General features: G+C 47.4%; 1 protein-coding gene and 1 long non-coding RNA gene across 8 annotated transcripts in view; both read left to right on the top strand.

Annotated features, from left to right (window-relative positions):
- Positions 1-18,258, top strand: part of DPH6 (diphthamine biosynthesis 6) — a 372,137-nt gene that overhangs the window by 331,951 nt on the left and 21,928 nt on the right. The gene's annotated exons all lie outside the window — the stretch shown is intronic.
- LOC146357292 (uncharacterized) lies at positions 9,654-10,973 on the top strand. The gene is made up of 2 exons (XR_014789206.1): positions 9,654-9,724; positions 10,286-10,973. It is a non-coding gene; the product is annotated as an uncharacterized LOC146357292 (long non-coding RNA).

Raw genomic sequence — 18,258 nt, 5'->3', positions numbered from 1 at the left:
GATGGACAGAATCTATCTGCCTGCAAGCAGGACTGGTGCTGCTACATCTCTTTTAAGCTTCATGGAGGAGAGCAATGAAAAAGAAGGGCAGGAGGGGTAAATAAAAGAAAAAGCAAAGAAGCACAATCCCTTTGCCAAGCAAGTTTGGAATCTAGGAAGCATTAATTTCTAAAAGAACAGGGTTCAGGGTTCCTGGGAAACTATGTCCAGGATTCCTAGGAAGCCATGCTGACCTTGGGTGCAGAGTTGGAATTTTCACTGCATACCTACACAGCTGTGCAGCTGTGAATAACCACACAATTTATTTTTAAATGTGCATTGAGTTACTGGACTTAAAAAAAAAAAAAAGCAACCTTCCACAATTGCCACACTACCCTTTGAGTTGTGGCATGTGCTCGCACTATAGACAGAAATGATAAAACTCACGTAACCTTTCAAACTCCACCTAGTTCTGCAGTCACAATTATGCATTGATGTTAATTGCATTCGAAACATGGTGGATACTGTGCTGTAATCATTAACATGTGCCCACAGCACAGGAATTGTGTTAGAAAATAATACTGGGCACAGTAGTGCCTCACAAACTAAACAGGCTCCAGTGTAGATCCTGCCTGGGATTTTTGAAAGACCGGGTGCCATGCAGGGCATGCAGTACACAGGAAGGGGAGGCATATCTCTCCCCAATATTGTCAGAACTAAAATCTCCCCCCCACACACACACACACACCCTAGAACATGTACGATAAAAGTTCCCTTTGGCACCGAGGAAAACATTTTTCCTACGCTTTCTAGCCATGCCGCGGGGAAGAAATAAGCCTCCACTTCCTGTGTGCTGCATTCACAGTTAGGACCACCCCCCCAGGCACACCTGTAATTAATATTAAATAGGAGATGTAGCTACGTGCTATGCACTGAATGTAACATGTAGTTTGGCCCTCACACAGTCTGTCTGACTTCCAATTTCTTTAGATACTCTTGTTGTTCTTCAGTTCACAGCCAGAACTCATAGCCTGTTTTAGGGTCACTGGATGGTTTGTTAACCACCCCAGCCACCTATGCTCACCGGGCTCAGATGTCATGACAAGCTGCACCTGGCAAGCATAATTAGGCAAATCAGGCAACATGCAACCGGCACACGTGGGGGTGATTAACAAACTACTGTGACTTATTAACCAAACTCATGTCATGCGAACCAGGCCAGTGTCTCCTCCCTCCTAAGAGAAGTTCTCCTGTTCAGGATTTCACCCAATCATTCTCTCCAAGTAGGGCATACCACAAACATATCCCATCCCCACCCTTCGTGTTCCATTGTTCTTTTCCAACTGTCACTATTCATTTTCTGGCCACTGAGCAGGCTCAGTGTCAGGAGCACCCTAGCTGCCTTTTGCAATCACCTCCAATAGCCAACTCAGGACACAGATGACGAGGATTCTTTCCAAGGCTTTATTCCTTTATGACTGTTACAGATACTAATCACTAGCGACTAAGCAAGGAACTGCACTGGGGAATGATAGCAGAGTAGCCTAAGCTCCAGGTAGGGCAGTTGGTCCCCGTTTGAAGGAGAACCGCGGGAAGATTCTGAACATAATGGGCTATGGAGAGATCCTCCCTCTTTCCCTTGGGTCCTCAGAAAGCGACCATTGTTTTAGTGCCAAACAAGCGGAGCACCTCCTTTCGGCGCCCTCCATCTGTCATCGCTCCCTCTGTCTGCGCCGAGCATCCAGCAAGCTCACTGCCAGAGTCGCTATCTCTCCCAGGAATGCTGGCAGGAGGAATCTCTGCAAGCTGCTGTGCTTGTGAGAGATGCGTAGGGATGTCAGAGAATTCCGCCATGGATCTCGGGGAGGCCAAATGCCAGCGCATTCGGCCCCCCCGAAATCGGTGGCAGAACGGTCTGCCCCCCCGCCCCGGGACGGGACTTAACTTGGGCGGATCTTCCTGGCAGCGGCGGCTCCGGCAGACAGTCTTTCGACCGGCTGCCGCCGCCGCCATTTCCAGTTAAAAAAACAAAAAAACGTGATAGGCTACGTAAAGATTTACGTAGACTATCACGGCTAGATTTTTAAAAAACACCGTGATAGGCTACGTAAATGTTTACGTAGCCTATCATGGCTGATTTAAAAGAAAAAAAAAACATGCGTACGCAAATGGTGGCGCCCATGGGCGCCGCCATTTACATTCCTTATTTTGGCATGTCTTAGTCTACGTAAATGTTTGCGTAGACTAAGACGTGCCAAAATAAGGAACGCAAATGGCGGCACCCATGGGCGCCGCCATTTGCGTACGCGCTTTTTTTTTCCTTTTAAATCAGCCGTGATAGGCTACGTAAACATTTACGTAGCCTATCACGGCTGAGTGCAGGGACGCAAATGGCAGCGGCTATGGCCACCGCCATTTGCATCCCTGCTAGCCAGCGGCCGGCCGCTGGCTCCGCAGAATCCCTGTGGAGCGGAGCCGGCTGGCCAGGATTCCGGGGGGGAGGGACGGAGCGCCTCCCCCCCGGCCAGAATTCCGGGGGAAGGGACAGAACGCCTCCCCCCCAGCATCAGCATAATCCGCGGAAAGGTAAGTCACTTTCGTACATCCCTAGAAATGAGCGAGCTCCTCTCCCACGGATTGCTGTTCTTCCTCAGAATCAGAACTGCTCTGGGGCTCTATGGGCTCAGTTTCCACCCTGACATCATCCCCACTCCCATGAGGCCCCCCTCGTGCTCCTCCCCTCAGGCCCCGGGTTTGTGGGGGTACAGCTGGTGGAAACGCCTCAGCAGCAACAGAGCATGCACAATTTCCACGGGTTCCCAAGATCGCTCATCTGGCCCGTACCTCTTCCAGTCCACCAGATATTGCAGGCAGCCACGAGAAAGACTGGAGTCCAGAATCTCCGTGACCTCAAACTCCTCCTCCCCCTCCACCAGCACTGGCGGCGGGGGGGGGGGGAGCCGGCCGAGCGCCAGAAACCAGGGGGGACAGCAAGGACCGATGAAAAACAGGATGGATCTTCATGGAGGGGGGGAGAGCCAGGCGAAAAGCAACAGGGTTAATCTGGGCCGTAATCTGGAAAGGCCCCATGCGACGAGGCGCGAGCTTCTTTGCGGGCGAGTGAGAGGGCAGGTGTTGGGTGGACAACCAAACCCAGTCCCCCAGTTGCAGAGACGGACACGGCTGGCGCCGCCGGTCCGCAGAGGCCTTGTAGACTGTCTTGGCTTGCTCGAGGGAGTCCCGTAAGAGGCGGTGTACCTCTTGCAACTCCTCTAAAAACTCATAGGCCGCTGGCACCAAAGAGGGAGCTAGGGTGGACGGGAAAGCCTTGGGGTGGTAACTAAAATTGGCAAAAAAATGGCGTTTGGCGGGTGGAAGCATGGCAGGCATTCTTATAAGCAAATTCTGCAAGAGGCAGCAAAGAAAACCAGTCATCTTGCTGGTAATTGACATAACAGAGCAAATATTGCTCCAGAGTCACATTGGTGCGCTTGGTCTGACCGTCCGTCTGTGGATGGTGGGCGGGGGAAAGACGGAACATCACATGGAGAAGCCCAAGTAGCTCCCTCCAGACATGGGCAGTGAATTGGGCCCCCCTATCTGAAATGAGACCCTTGGGCCATCCGTGGAGCCGGAAAACATGCACCAAAAAAAAGCTCCACCGTCTCCCTGGCTGTGGGCAACCCAGAGCAGGGAATGAAATGGGCCATCTTAGAAAACAAATCCACCACCACCAGAATAGTGGTCTTACCGTGTGAGCGAGGCAAGTCAGTGATGAAGTCAAGGGAGAGCAGTTTCCAAGGTCCTGAGGGGGTAGGCAGGGGGTGAAGCAAGCCTGTGGGCTTGCCTGAGGGGGCCTTCGCCCACTGGCAGGTTGGGCAGGAGCAACATAGGTCTTGACGTTCCGACACACACAAGGCCACTAAAAATCCCGCATCACTCCGTGCAGGGTCTTGGTGAAGCCAAAATGCCCAGCGGTGGGGGAGTCGTGGCACCTTCTCGCGGAGGGGTCTAGAAGGCACATAGACACGGCCAGAATGGTAAAGCAGGCCACCTCACAAAGAGAAGGGGGTAGAGTGGGGGGGGCAGAGGCTAGCCCCAATTCCTCCACTTTCATGCGGACAAAAGCATCCTGAGCCTGTTCAGAGTGAAGGAGCTCCTCCCAAGAGTGAGGCACCGCAGCTGCCTCCAGGCTCTTGAGGGGGAAGAATCAAAGGGGGGAATTTCCCTCACCCCCTGGCTGGAGGTCAGGCTTACAAGAAAGAGCATCTGCTTGTAGGTTGTCAGGGCTTTCACATGGCAAATCTTAAGGTGGAACTGGGGGGGGGGAGTGACCACCTAATCTGCTGCTCGTTTAAGGCACAGGCTGTCTGAAAATGTGATGGTTGGTTCTGACTTCGACTGGATACTGTGTCCCCTCCAGAAGATGACACCAGGTCTCCAAAGCAGACTTGATGGCTAACAGTTCCTTCTCCCAGATGGTATAATTCCTCTCAGACATGTTCAGCTTCCTGGAGTGGTAGGCGCAGGGTTGCAACCCGCCACCCGCCTGATCTGGCTGAAAAAGCACTGCCCCCACCGCAAAGTCAGAGGCATCAGTTTGCACTACAAAAGGCTTCCTCGGGTTGGGATATAACAGGATCAGCTCAGAACTAAAAAGCTTCTTAAGTTCCTTGAAAGCCTATTGGGTAGATGCCATCCAATGAAAAGGAGATTTCCTGCTCTTAAGGAGGTCCGTGAGAGGAGATGTCAGCCGAGCAAAGCTGGGCAGGAACTTTCTGTAAAAATTTGCAAAACCCAGAAAACGTTGCAAGTCCTTCTTGGTGGATGGAGCCTGCCAGGAGAGGACAGCCTGGACCTTTGCAGGATCCATCCTGATACCGTCAGCTGAGATAATGTAGCCGAGATAGTCCAAAGAAGTTAAGTCAAACTCACATTTCTCCAGCTTGGCATAAAGATGGTGCTCGCAGAGGCGCTGGAGGATGGCGGAGACATGGTGCTGATGGGTGTGGGGGTCCTCAGAAAATACAAGTAAATCATCGAGATACACAATGAGGAAAGTGTCCAAATAGTCCTGGAAGATGGCGTTCATAAAACGCGAAAACGTGGGGGGGGGGGGCCAGGCAAGTCCAAACGACATCACTAAGTATTCATACGCTCCGTACCGGGTGCCGAAACAGGTCTTCCACTCATCCCCTTCCCGGATGCGAATCAGATTGTAGGCGCCACGTGGTTCCAACTTTGTGAAAATCTTGGCTCGCCCCAGGCACTCCAGCATCTTCGGTATGAGGGGGAGGGGATACTTGTCGGGGATCGAGACTGAATTCAACGCTCAGAAGTCATGCACTGGGTGGAGTTCTCCCGATTTTTTGCGCACAAACATGGTAGGGGTGCAGGCGGGGGAGGAGGAGGGGCGAATGAAGCCACGGCTGAGGCTTGTGTCCAAAAACTCCCACAGAGCTCGAAGTTCTGGCTCCGACTGTGAATATAGCCGGCCAGCAGGGATGGTCGCCCCAAGGATGAGGTTAATGGCACAGTCAAAAGGGCGGTGAGGGGGGAGCTGGTCGGCCTCGTTCTTGTCGAAAACATCCCGAAAAGCCACATACTTGAGGATCATGGTAGCTGAAGAACTACCAGAAGCAGACGAGGAGGGGGAGGAAAGGGTTAAGGCCTGGGCTGGGACTGGCTCCAGGCAATGCTCCCGGCAGTAGGGAGACGAGAACTCCACTTGCTGAAGCCCCCAAGAAATCTGAGGATTATGTTTAGAGAGCCAGGAAACACCCAGCATGGAGATGAGAACTCCACTTGCTGAAGCCCCCAAGAAATCTGAGGATTATGCTTAGAGAGCCAGGAAACACCCAGCATGATTGGGTACTGGAGAACCTTGACCAAGTGAAACTGAATCTGCTCAACATGGGACTGGGCACGCAGAGTGAGCAGAGCTGTAATCCGGGTCACCTCACCAGAAGAAAGAGGATGCCCATCGATGGTCTCCACTGCCAAGGGGGCAGGAAGAGGCAGGGTAGGAATCTTGTGGAGGTGAGCGAATGTTTCATCCATGAAACTGGTCGTAGCCCCAGAGTCCACTAAAGCTAGGGCCTCCACCCCACTCCACCGGGAGGAGCAGAGGTGAACATGCAATAGCAGATGGGAGGGTGGGGGGGTTGCTGAAAGCACCCACCTGGTGAGGAACCGACCCCCACACTGGAGACCCCAAGTAGGCTTGGGGGGCAGTCTAGTCAGGCCTGGGGCGAGGAGGAGGATGGAGAGGAGGTGGAGGCAGTGGGGCTGCGGGTATGGCGTGGCAGGTTTTGGCGAAATGTCCCTACTTTCTGCACTAAAAGCATCGGCACTCTGCACGCCGCCGCTCTAGTTCCTCCAGTGACAGCGAGGCTCAGGTAGCTCCCAGCTGCATCGGGGTCTCCGCCGTCCCCACCGCAGGGGCAGGGGGTGGGGGAGGGGGCAGGAAACGTGGGGGAATGGGAGGAGGGAAATCTCGGCCGCCGGCGCCCCGCTGGGTCTGCTGGCACCCCTCCAGCCGACTATCTATCTGGAGGCAGGTCTGGATGAGGTCCTCCAAAGCAGGCGGGCTAGGCGTGCGTGCCAACTCATCCAAGATCTAGTCGTTCAAACCGTCCAAAAACAGCCACCAGTGCAGCATCATTCCACTGTAAATTCTGCATCAGCAAGCAAAAAATTGTCGTGTAGCTGGAAACTGAGTCCTTGCCCTGCCTGAGGCAGCGAATCTCCTGAGAAGCCGTCTGCGTGCACAGGGGGTCACCGAAAAATCTGACCATCACTGTCATGAAACCTTGATAGTCCCTGAGCAGGGGGTCATTTGCGAGAAGAAGTCCCAAAGCCCATTTAGCTGCCACGCCTGACAGTAGGTTAATGATGAAGCCCACATGAACTTGTTCTGTCAGGAAATCCTCAGGTCGAAGGCGCATGTACAGCTCTGATTGGGCACAGAAAATCTGAAAAATTCCTTTCTCACCAGAAAACTTCTCTGGCAGAGCCACCGGGCACTTGCAGCGGGGGGGGGGGGAATCGGGGATGGTGGGAGTTGAACCACAGCTTGCAGAACCTGTATGGCAGTCGTCAGTTGAGCCACTTGGTCACAAAGAGCCTGGTTCTCTTGCGCGAGAGCTTGCACCGCCGCGTCCATGGCACCCACCAGAAGCAGTAGGAGCAGAGAGGAAAAAAAGAGGAACGGGGACCAAGCTGTCAGGAGCATCCTAGCTGCCTCTTGCAGTCCCCTCCAATAGCCAACTCAGGACACATACGACAAGGATTCTTGTCGTGGTCAGATCGCTATCTGGTGATGTTAGACTTCTCGGTTCCACAACCCCTCTGCAGGGGTGGGGGACCCATTAAAATGGTCCGCCCCAGGCATCTTATGGATCCGAATGGATTCCTGAACCTGCTTGGGGATTCTCTGGGGCACGCCAACAGCCACTCGGTCGAGACCCTGGTGGGTGGCTGGAATGCTGCAGTCACTGGGGCATTAGATCGGGTGGCTCCGAAACGCCCTCTCCCCCTGAACAAGGCTCGGACTGCACCATGGTTCAATCTGCAGTTATGAGCTCTGAAACAGGAGGTGAGACGGCTAGAGCGCCGGTGGCGGAAGTCTCGTTCCAAAGACGATCAGACACGGGCTAGAGCTGTATCTTCAGCCTATCACATGGCGGTGAAGGCAGCAAAAAAGGAATATTATGCTGCCTCTATTGCGTCTGCAGAGTGGTGTCCCAGGAGGCTGTTCCAAGTGGTCCGGAGTCGGCCCTGTGGCTCCAGAACCACTGGAGCATTCTAAGACCTCCTGTGAGGCCTTGGCAAGGCACTTTGCAGATAAAATTGATCAGATTAGGAGTGTTACTCCACACGCTGTGGATACAGTTAGTGAGCAAGAGGCGGCCTGTGGCAAACCGGTTTTGTGGGATCGGTTCCAGCTTCTTCCTTCTGATGAAGTGGACAAGGTGCTTTCATCTGTAAGGCCGACCACCTGCTTACTTGATCCTTGCCCATCTTGGCTCATTATGGGCTGCATAGAGAGACTGGGTGAGGGGATCAGGGCGGTGGTGAATGCCTCCCTTGAGGAGGAAGTGATGCCATCAGACCTCAAGGAGGCAGTGATAAGATTGCTCTTAAAGAAGCCCCCCTTGGATCCCCAAGTTCTGAACAACTTTCGCTCAGTCTCAAATCTGCCATTTTGGGGCAAGGTGATTGAGCGGGTGGTGTTGATGCAGTTGAAGGCACACTTGGAAGAAACCGATTATCTAGACCCATTTCAGTCAGGCTTCAGGCTTGGGCATGGGACAGAAACGGCCTTGGTCGCCTTGGTGGATGATATGAGGAGGGCTCTGGATAGGGGTGAATGCTCCTTCCTTGTTGTCCTCAACCTCTCAGTGGCTTTTGATACTGTTGACCTTGGTATTCTCCTGGACTGCCTGGAGGGGTTGGGCATTGGAGACACCGTATTGCGGTGGTTCCAGTCCTTCCTCTCCAGCAGGTACCAGAGGATAGCACTGGGAGAGGAGGTTTCGGACCCCTGGCCACTCACTTGTGGGGTGCCACAGGGTTCCATCCTTTCCCCTATGCTATTTAACATCTATGTGAAGCTGCTGGGGGCTATCATCAGGAGGTTTGGGGTGCGGTGTCATCAATATGCTGATGACACGCAGCTCTACCTCTTGTTCAAATCTTCACCAAGGTTGGCCGTAGAATCCCTGTCCAAATGTCTGGAGATGGTGAGTGGCTGGATGGGGAGGAATAAGCTGAAGCTGAACCCTGACAAGACCGAGGTACTTTTGGTGGGAGACAAGAGGAGGCTGGGGGATGTTGACCTGGTGTTGAATGGGGTACGGCTACCCTTGAAAGACCAGGTCCTCAGCCTGGGGGTCATTTTGGACTCCCAGCTGTCCATGGAGGCTCAGGTGTCAGCTGTGAGCCGGACAGCGCTGTATCAACTCCATCTGATATGGTGGCTGCGCCCCTTCCTTCCCAACCATCTGCTCCCAGTGGTGGTACGCACCCTGGTCTCCTCTCGTTTAGACTACTGTAATGCGCTCTGCATGGGATTACCCCTGAAGACGGATTGGAAGCTGCAGCTGGTACAGAACGCGGCGGCTCGCCTGATTAAAGGCAGCCGCTGGCGAGATCACATCACTCCACTGCTGAAGGAGTTGCACTGGTTACCAGTTTTTTTCGGGGCCAAATTCAAGGTGTTGGTTTTGACTTTTAAAACCCTATATGATTCTGGCCCAGCCTATCTTAAGGAGCTCCTCCAGCAACACCAGACAGGCCGTTTACCAAGATCAGCCTCAGATGGCCTTCTCTCTGTCCCATCAGCCAGGACAGCTAGACTGGTGGGGACGAGGGAGAGGGCCTTTTCTGTGGTGGCCTCCACTCTGTGGAACTCCCTCCCTAGGGAACTCCGCCATGCCCCCTCTCTAATGAGCTTCCGTCGTGCATTAAAAACGTGGTTGTTCAGGCAGGCATTTGGGGTGGGTTAGGGTATTTTAGAAAATGTTTTTATGTAGAATTTTATTGTTTTAAACTGTTTTATTATATGCGGTACATCACCCAGAGTGGCTGGGTGACCAGCCAGATGGACGATTAATAAATGTAATAAATAAAAAATAAATTTAATAAATAATAATACTACTTTATGACTCTTACAGATACTAATCACTAGCAACTAAGCAAGGAACTGCACTGGGGAATGATAGCAGAGTAGCCTAAGCTCCAGGTAAGGCAGTTGGTCCCCGTTTGAAGGAGAATCACGGGAAGACCCTGAACTTATGGGCTAGGGAGAGATCCTCCCTCTTTCCCTTGGGTCCTCGGGATGCGACCGTTGCTTGTGCGCTGGACGAGCTCTACACCTCCTTTCCGCGCCCTCCATCTGTCGTCGCTCCCTGCGTCTCCGCTGAGCGTCCAGCAAGCCCCCCTCCAGCGCTCTCTCACTGCCAATGTCACTATCTATCCCAGGAATGCTGGCAGGAAGAATATCTGCCAGCTGCTGTGCTTGTGAGAGATGAGCGCGCTCCTCTCCCACGGATTGCTGTTCTTCCTCAGAATCAGAACTGCTCCGGGGGTCTATGGGCTCAGTTTCCACCCTGACACTCGGTACATAATGGGCTGTTTTGTTTTGTCCCCTTAAGGTCCCCATTTTGGCTATAGTCCTGTTGGAACTCACCACCTAAGTTTGCTGTTAGAAGGCATGATGTGTAAATGTAGTCATTTGATCATTAACAGCTGTTAATCGGGTGAAGTGCTATAACTAAAAGCTATCTATGCTTTATAATGGCAGGACTAGCTTTTGTCCAGAGCTGTATTTGTCTCATGAAAATGAAGAGTTCCAGAGTGGTTTCCTTACACTGTGATATATTCAAGACTTGAGAGAAAAACAAGGAACTGTCCCTTCTATTTGGAACTCCTACTTCCATATTCAGCTGAAGAGTAAATTCAGCTAATTATGTCTTTGAGAAATAAGTTCACAGAATGAAGGACAATTGCTTAAAAAAAAAAGTTCTACATGTGCGGTTGGAGCACCAAACACAGGAACTGTAGGAGACAGCTGCCTGCCTCACCACTTCCCAACAAATTTACTATACTCTCAAAGTGTAGGTTAGGACAAGGGAAAGAAGAAATGCCACTCTTTTATAGTTAAGAATATTGTTCCCTTAAACACTTCAAATCCTTCCACACCTTTTGTGGTACTTGCCAAAAGCAAGAAAAAAAAGTGGTAGAATGTACAATTAATGTGCTTGGCCTGCATAATTAGCATACAGTTTGCCTGGATTTGTGGTTCTGGGATGTGGCAACCCTAATGAACAGGTATTATGCAGCCTCAAAACTACACAGTCACTTGGAAACTTACCATATAAACGTAACACTGAATTCTGTACATGCAGCTAATTATGTCTTTGAGAAATAAGTTCACAGAATGAAGGACAATTGCTAAAAAAAAAAAGTTCTACATGTCAAAAACTACAGAAGCACAGAGATCATTACACAGCCAACACCCCTCAAACCTCCTTATAATGAAAGCATCATTGCAACTTAATATGTTTGGGTACTGCCATACCTGAGTAATACTCAAGTTAGCAAAGATAACCATCACAGAATTGGATCCAGTTCTCATTTTACTTTAAAGAGCTATGATTCAGGTCCAAAACAGACATTACTTTAAATGTGTGTCTAGCTGTTACATGTTTTCTTCATGTTTACTCTAGAGTAGGTTCAGGGCCCCCAATCTTGATTGGGACTGTAGCATGGGAATAGGGGGCTTTTAAGATTTGGATTGGGGAGTCCTGCACTAGAGTAAAAATGAAAAAAGACATAGCTGCTAGACACACATTTAAAAGAATGTCTGTCTTGGCCCACAGAACTGGGGGGGGGGGCAGTGTGGAGTGTGAGAACAGACAGACAGACCTTGCTGGTTTAATCAGCAGACTGCAGTCATTATATTCAAGGTCCACAATGTCCCAAGATTATCATATGTCAAACTTGATATTTTTTTAATAAAATTTCAAAAATCATGCATTGATTTGTTTCATTCTTGCTTCTCAGAATCACAAGGAAATGGCCCAGTTTTTATGTAAAGCAAATTGTCTCAGTAACAGGCCTTCGGGGTTAAGGACATTGCAAGTGAATCTAGGTCAAAAGGTAGAAGGAACCTTGGATGTAATGAGAAAAAGTGTTTGCATTCATGCCTGTGTAGTGAGTCCATATGTTGTGAGTGAAAGAGAGGATAGAGAAGGCTTGCAATCTAATCACTTTAGTGTATGGGTTATATTCAGCCCATAAACCCCTCATTATTCATACAAGAAGTATGTGTTTAATGATTAAGACCCCAAGGGTTTAGTTGATAGAATAATCTGCATTTCTAAGGAAAATGTAAGAAGTGGAACTAGAACACTGGCTCTTAGTTTTTTAAAAAACAATATCCCCAATTTCCCTATCCATTGGCTGTCTCGGTTGGATATATGTATTGTGCAGTCTTGATCTAATAATGGCTAATTATGCAGTTGTTTATCAGCTCATTTGAAACATTTTGAAATTCAGTCTAGCTCAGCAAATTGCTTGTGCTTAAGGCATTTTCTACATCCTAGAAATTATAATATCCCCAGAAGGCGAAGAATTAATAATAAAAATCCTCTTTTGTAAAAGATTATCATTGCAGAGCAAATGGAGCACATCCTTTCCCTATCCTTGTGCATTTAATATTCTCATTTTTCCCCCCTGGAAAGTTTGATAGAAAGACTGTGTAAGGATCACGGTTTTAATAACCTGTTAAGAAATACGTTTACTAAACCAGGGCAGCATGTTGCCATTTCTGCTGTATGTATTGCGACCTAACATCTCTAATGTGGACAGAGATTTGAGAGGCAACCTGATGATGGCGGTACAAAGGACTTGTGCACTAGACTGGTCATCACTTCTATCAGATTCTAGTCTTAGATTCTAGCTTAGAGAGCCAAGATAGAACTACAACTGCGTGCATGTGCCAATAGAGACTACGTTGAAATGCAAATAACAGCTTTGGAGAGGCGATTTTTATCAGGTCGTAGCAAGGAGAGGCTTCCCCTCAACACCTTCTGTGGTCCTAAAGCTGCTCAGGCTTACCCTTGGCTGCTATTTACATAATTTGAAAAGTGTACCTTAATCACGTTCATGCAACTAATCTAATAGTTTGACCTAAGTAGAACTTGTGGCTGGAAGATTAATTGGAAGGTGATGAAGAATGTTAGATTGACCCCAGGTCTATGGACATATCTTCTATGACAGCGTTGGGGAACCTCAGGCCTGGAAGCCCAATCAGGCCTCCTGCTGTCCCAATCCGGCCCTCTGGGGTTCCCTAGTTGGTTGTACCCCCTTTCTTCTGGACGCACCCCCTTTCTTCCAACCACCAATTGTTTGGTGGGTTCCTGGCTTTTGTGAAGTTTTTTCCCCATTCTAAAAGGTTGAAATGCCTCTCTAGCAGCTTATTGGTGGAAAGAGCTTTAAGCTATAATATCCTGGCATCAGGGCCTTTGTAGGGGGGCAGAGGGGGAATTGCCCCAGGGCCTTGCATATGGGAGGGGGGCTCACACATGGAGGGGGCTGCCACATCAACATTGATTGGCATTGCTGCCTTGCCACCAACTCTTTTCCTTCAGAATTCCACTCATTTCAGCTCCATAAACATAATGGAAAAAAGCACAAAACAAACTCTACTGGTGGTAGTGCCCTGGTCATGACAGCATGAGCAGGATGGTTGCAGCTGCAGGCCATACTAATAGCAGCAACCACACCCAACCATAGTCAGACATATGCTATGGGGTCCTCAACACATTGCCTACAGGCAGCAGTGTGCTCACAAAGACCTACCAGTGTGCCCTGCATTTGAAGAGCCCTCCGATGAACAATCTGCCCTGGGCCTCCCAGTGTCTTAAAAAGGCTCTGTCTGACATCGTTTGTATTTTAGCCCCACCCCTTTTGCCTTAGTCCCTTTGCCTTTGCCAACCACTGGCCTGCAGCCCCCGAGAGCTCCAAAATTTAATTCGGCCCTTGGGCTGAAAGGTATTCCCCACCCCTGCTCTATAAGGTCCTCATCTCACAATCACAAGTAGAAACTAGAATGACCACTGCACAGTTGACATTTAATTTTGAAGAGTGCAATGAAATCTATCATTCATCAAATGGGTGAACAAAAGTCTCAATCGATAACTAATTTATAATTATGCTTTTTATCATGTTTTCAAGTATTCTGCAATGTCATGCTGCCCAGGCATGTGCATGCTTTCTTGGACGTTCAGAGGAACTAATTCCCAGATAGGTGTGCATAGGATTGTAGCCTTGGTGTCTCGAAAGGTCATTGTCAGGTAGGGCAGGTGGATTCCATTCCATATTTCCAGATGTTGGAGCTACAGCTGCATGCCAGCTCTAGGTTTCTGAAGGCCCTTGAACCTCACTGGGTCCCTGCCTCAGTGAGTCTGCCTTCTCACCACCATTGTCACCAGCGCTGCTGTTGCTCTTCTTCCTCTTTCTCATCATTGCTACCTCTTGCCTGCTTGACAGTGAGCAAGTAGACAGCAGCATCTATTGTTCCACCTTCTCACCACCACCATTGTTTGGGTTAAAGCAAGAGGCAGGTGACGAAGCGGGATGCAAAGGTAAAGAGGACGAGCAACACCAGGGGGCCCTTGTGAGAGGGACGCTGCTGGAGTGTGGGCTTTTGGCAGGTGCCCAACCGTGTCTACTCCTGATGGCAACACTGCTGCAGTTCCAAACTCAAGAAGCATTTTCATCTCTGGTTGGGCATGACGGCTTCCTTACCAGAAGCTGCAAAGTCTTGGTGCTTGGTTTCCCTGCCGATCCCCTCATGCTGTCTGTGTACCTGAACAAGATTTGCATAAAATAAGGGCCTAAGAGCAGCTCCCTTATGTTTTAATCAGGCTTGCTCAAGAAAGGTTCCTGTTGGATTGTGCCTATGATTCTGTAGTTACCGGTCCTTTATTCTTGTTGACTAGAACCAGTTTACTGTGTTACACTGTTTGTCGTCAGAAATGTGAACGCCTTTTTGTTTATAATATATACACAGAGAAGTAATGGATGTGGAGAGATTGAATGCCAAGAGGCAGGCAGTTCATTTGAAAGACACATCTAGAGTGTATAAGTGAAGCAAAAGCCATTTATAATGTCTTCAGAACTTCAAGCCTGAATTATAGTTTTAGTAATCAGTAGCTACCCGTCTCCTCTGTCATTTTTTGGCTAATATATTGCATGGGGGAGACTTACAGCACAAGTTTTATAAGCCTGCAATAAAAATATAACAACTGTTGTATTAAATTATTTAAGTTGTAAACCATTGTAAAAAGGAGAGAAAGTTTTATCGACATGGAGGCAGAAAAAATTATTAAGATAGAGTGTTAAATGTATTGTTGCTGATTACTAGAGAGTTTTTGCCTGGTTTAGCATATTGTAAATCTTTAGCATGCCTTCAGAATAAAACACTTTATGAGAGGGGTTCCTTTAAATAAAATACTGGTCACTAGTTAAAGATGAAACCACAATAGGATTTATAATTTGCAAACAAATCTCTAGAATTTGACTGGCAAACAGAAACTAACTCAGAGGCTGAGAGGGTGGCAAATACTGAAAGTGTGAGGGATCAATGGATTTAAAACTTTCAGATTTCCCTGGAGAGAAATGGAGTATAGGAGAATAAATAACTGAGCACTATATTTTCAAGAAAAAAGTTTACTGCTTTAATATTTTGCTTTATGGTAGAAGGAGAAAGCAATAATTTGAAATCAAGATGAGACCTGTGGATTGTTTGAAAACACAGCATTTACCAAAATTAGTTACTAAAACTTTAAATAAGCCATTAAAGATTGGTCTACTCTACATAATAAGTCAGCTTAGATGTCCATATTACTATAGCCAAATAATTCTCTTTCCTGTATTTTCTCCTCTGTCTCCAGTTTGATGCAGCAAAATACCAAACTGGGTATATTTTCAGGAGGGAAATATTTTTACTGGTTTAGCATTTGTATAACAGATTTCAGATGTTCAGATTGTACTGTTTACAAGATAACCTCAGTAACCTTTACAACATCCCTATGTGGTGGGCCAGGATTATTATCCCTAAATTACATGACAGTTGGTGATCTTAAACTAAATGCCAATGACACAATCTTATTTATGTTTACTTGGAAGTAAATCCAGTTACATTCAAGGGGATTTACTCCTTAGTAAGTGTGTTTAGGATTGCAGCATTAGGCTTAATGGGGTTTGCTTCTGGATAGACATGTATAGGATCGCACTATTAAGCATACTTACTAAGGACACAATCCTATGCATGTTTAGACAGAAAAAAGTCCCACAATTCCCAGCATTCCACGGCCAGTCATGCTGGCTAGAGAATGCTGGGAGTTGTAAGACTTTTTCCATCTAAACATACATAGGATTGCACCCTAAGGGAGTAAATCGTGTTGAGACTTACTTCTGAGTAAACATGCTTAGGAGTATGCTGTTAGTGTGATTGTGACTCCGGTGCACTTTGAACCGGTGTTTTTTGTCACCTCACACATGATCACTACACTTATCCCTGCTTTCTATATTGCTCTAGTGATCAGAGAAGCATATTGATGTTTTATTCTTATTTTTAATCTATTGTTGTATTATTTGTTTAGTATCATTTGAATTGTTGGATTTTGTCCTAGTTTTGACCAGGATAGGATACAAATATTTTAAATAAGTAAAATAATTTACATTGACTATATTCAGGACAGTGGTCTAGCAAGCATTCAGCCACACTCAGCTTATTTTATTGTTTTTTCTTCCTTTTACTTGAATACAATTTTTACACATTTAAAAAATTAAAATGTTTCTATCCCATCCTGGAGGGATTTTGTTTTTTAAAAAATATCAAACTGCCATTAAAAATAACTCTGTTCTTGTTATTGTTATTGGACCACTGAAATTCGTGATCTCACTGGAAAAGATTTTGGACCCTCCAGTAGACCCTGTCCTCCTCATTGACGTATTCTTTAATGAAGAGGGCATGATACTCGCTGACAAGTTAGGGCCGATGGCATATTGTATCAATGATGACCACAGATTGGTTTAGAGAGTGGGCATTTTGCTTCATTTTGAAACTGACATCTCTTACTGGATGCTTTATTTCCCTCTAGTAGTACTGCAGCGTTATTAAAACTGGATGCTATGGCCATGGGTCATAGTGGTTTTTTTCCCCTCTCTTGGAACAGGTACAAAAATAAATCAAAACACTGTTTAACTTTGCCTCAAAGCTTGGCCTTCTCTTATATGGAGAAACCTTCTTTGCCAAGATAAAGGTCACCTCTCCATCGCTAGCCCTTCCTGTTTCTCAAAAGTGATTAGAATGTCACATCGGTTTCCACTCTCCACATCCTTCATTTCATAAATCCAATATCAGGTAGTGCCAACTCATGCTTATAGCCTTTGCTGGAGATGCAGCTTAAGTCTTTGATTTAGCAATCACAATGCTGTTATCCATGGTGAGCATAAAGCATGTAGTATGGCACTGAATCATTGATTCATATGCACATTGTGTCATAGACGCCAGACCTGGGAGATATGAACAGAATCAACCCTTTAATTTTTTGCCCTAAGCCAGGGGTGGGCAACTTGTGGCCCTCCAGATGCTTTGGCCTACAACTCCCGTCAGTCCTAGCCAGCATTGCAGTGATGAGAGATGATGGGCCAAAACATTTGGAAGACCACAAGTTGGCTGCCCCCACCCTAAACTAACCCATGAATATTATTGCATTCATTACTTCACTGCCACTCAGCCTCCTAAAGAATGGTCCTGAGCAAATTCTTATTTGGATACTGCATCATTGATGGTGTCCCTGGCTCTATCCACCATGTGACATCACGAAGTGCCATATAAAAAGGAACAAAGGCTTTAAAAATAAACTATTATAGTTCCCTGGCCTGCTTTCTAGGGAACATAACTGGCTCCTCACTAGTTTGTGGGGCTTGCCCCTCATTCCATGTCTGCTCTGTTAAAAGAGACCATGATTGCTTGACTGAGGGAACATGGTTTCTTTCACAGTCTTTGCCTACATGATGGTGGAATGATACAATATGGTATATAGGCTCCCTGGTAATCAAGTGGGGATAATAGACTGATTGGTATCCTACTATCTGTCTTCTAAGTTCACTCCACAAATATATTTGCAGAATATACTTGAATGCAGCAGTTCATCATGCCTTTGGTATTGATTATAGTTACGTTGTTTAGGGACTGTGTGTGTGTGCGCGCGCGTGCACATGTACAATCACACTTTCTCTCATGGGTGACTGGAATGAAATTTCACTAGTTTATTTCACATAAGTCACCAGATACAGCCATAATGACTTCTAGTAATTGCCAACCTGGTTGTGGGATTGAACCAGTGACCTAAGAATGGGTTGCTGTGTATCCCGTAACCAATCCTCTGAGCCATCCATTACCCTCTTCCAGGCAGCTGTGATTAAACTGTTCTGAGAAGTCAAAGCTGGATCAATAGAAATGATCTACAATGAACTAATCATACACTTAACAGTGGTTGGTGCCTTTGTCACTGCATGTGGTTTACAGTCTTGGAGAAGACTTAATTCTATAACTTTATAGCTATAGTCCTAGCTTTAACCTTACTGTAATGTATTGGTAAAATCAGGAAAGGGAAATGCAAACAATGGTAAGCCAATCATTTGTTTCTGACATCTTAGACTAACTAGTCAGCATTTTGGCTAGTGACTTTATTATTT

The sequence above is a fragment of the Heloderma suspectum genome, chromosome 1, assembly GCF_057233095.1.
Source record: "Heloderma suspectum isolate Gila_16-S chromosome 1, 16-S_ref, whole genome shotgun sequence".
Taxonomy (NCBI): Eukaryota; Metazoa; Chordata; class Lepidosauria; order Squamata; family Helodermatidae; genus Heloderma; species Heloderma suspectum.
This window is presented reverse-complemented; position numbering and strand designations above follow the sequence as displayed.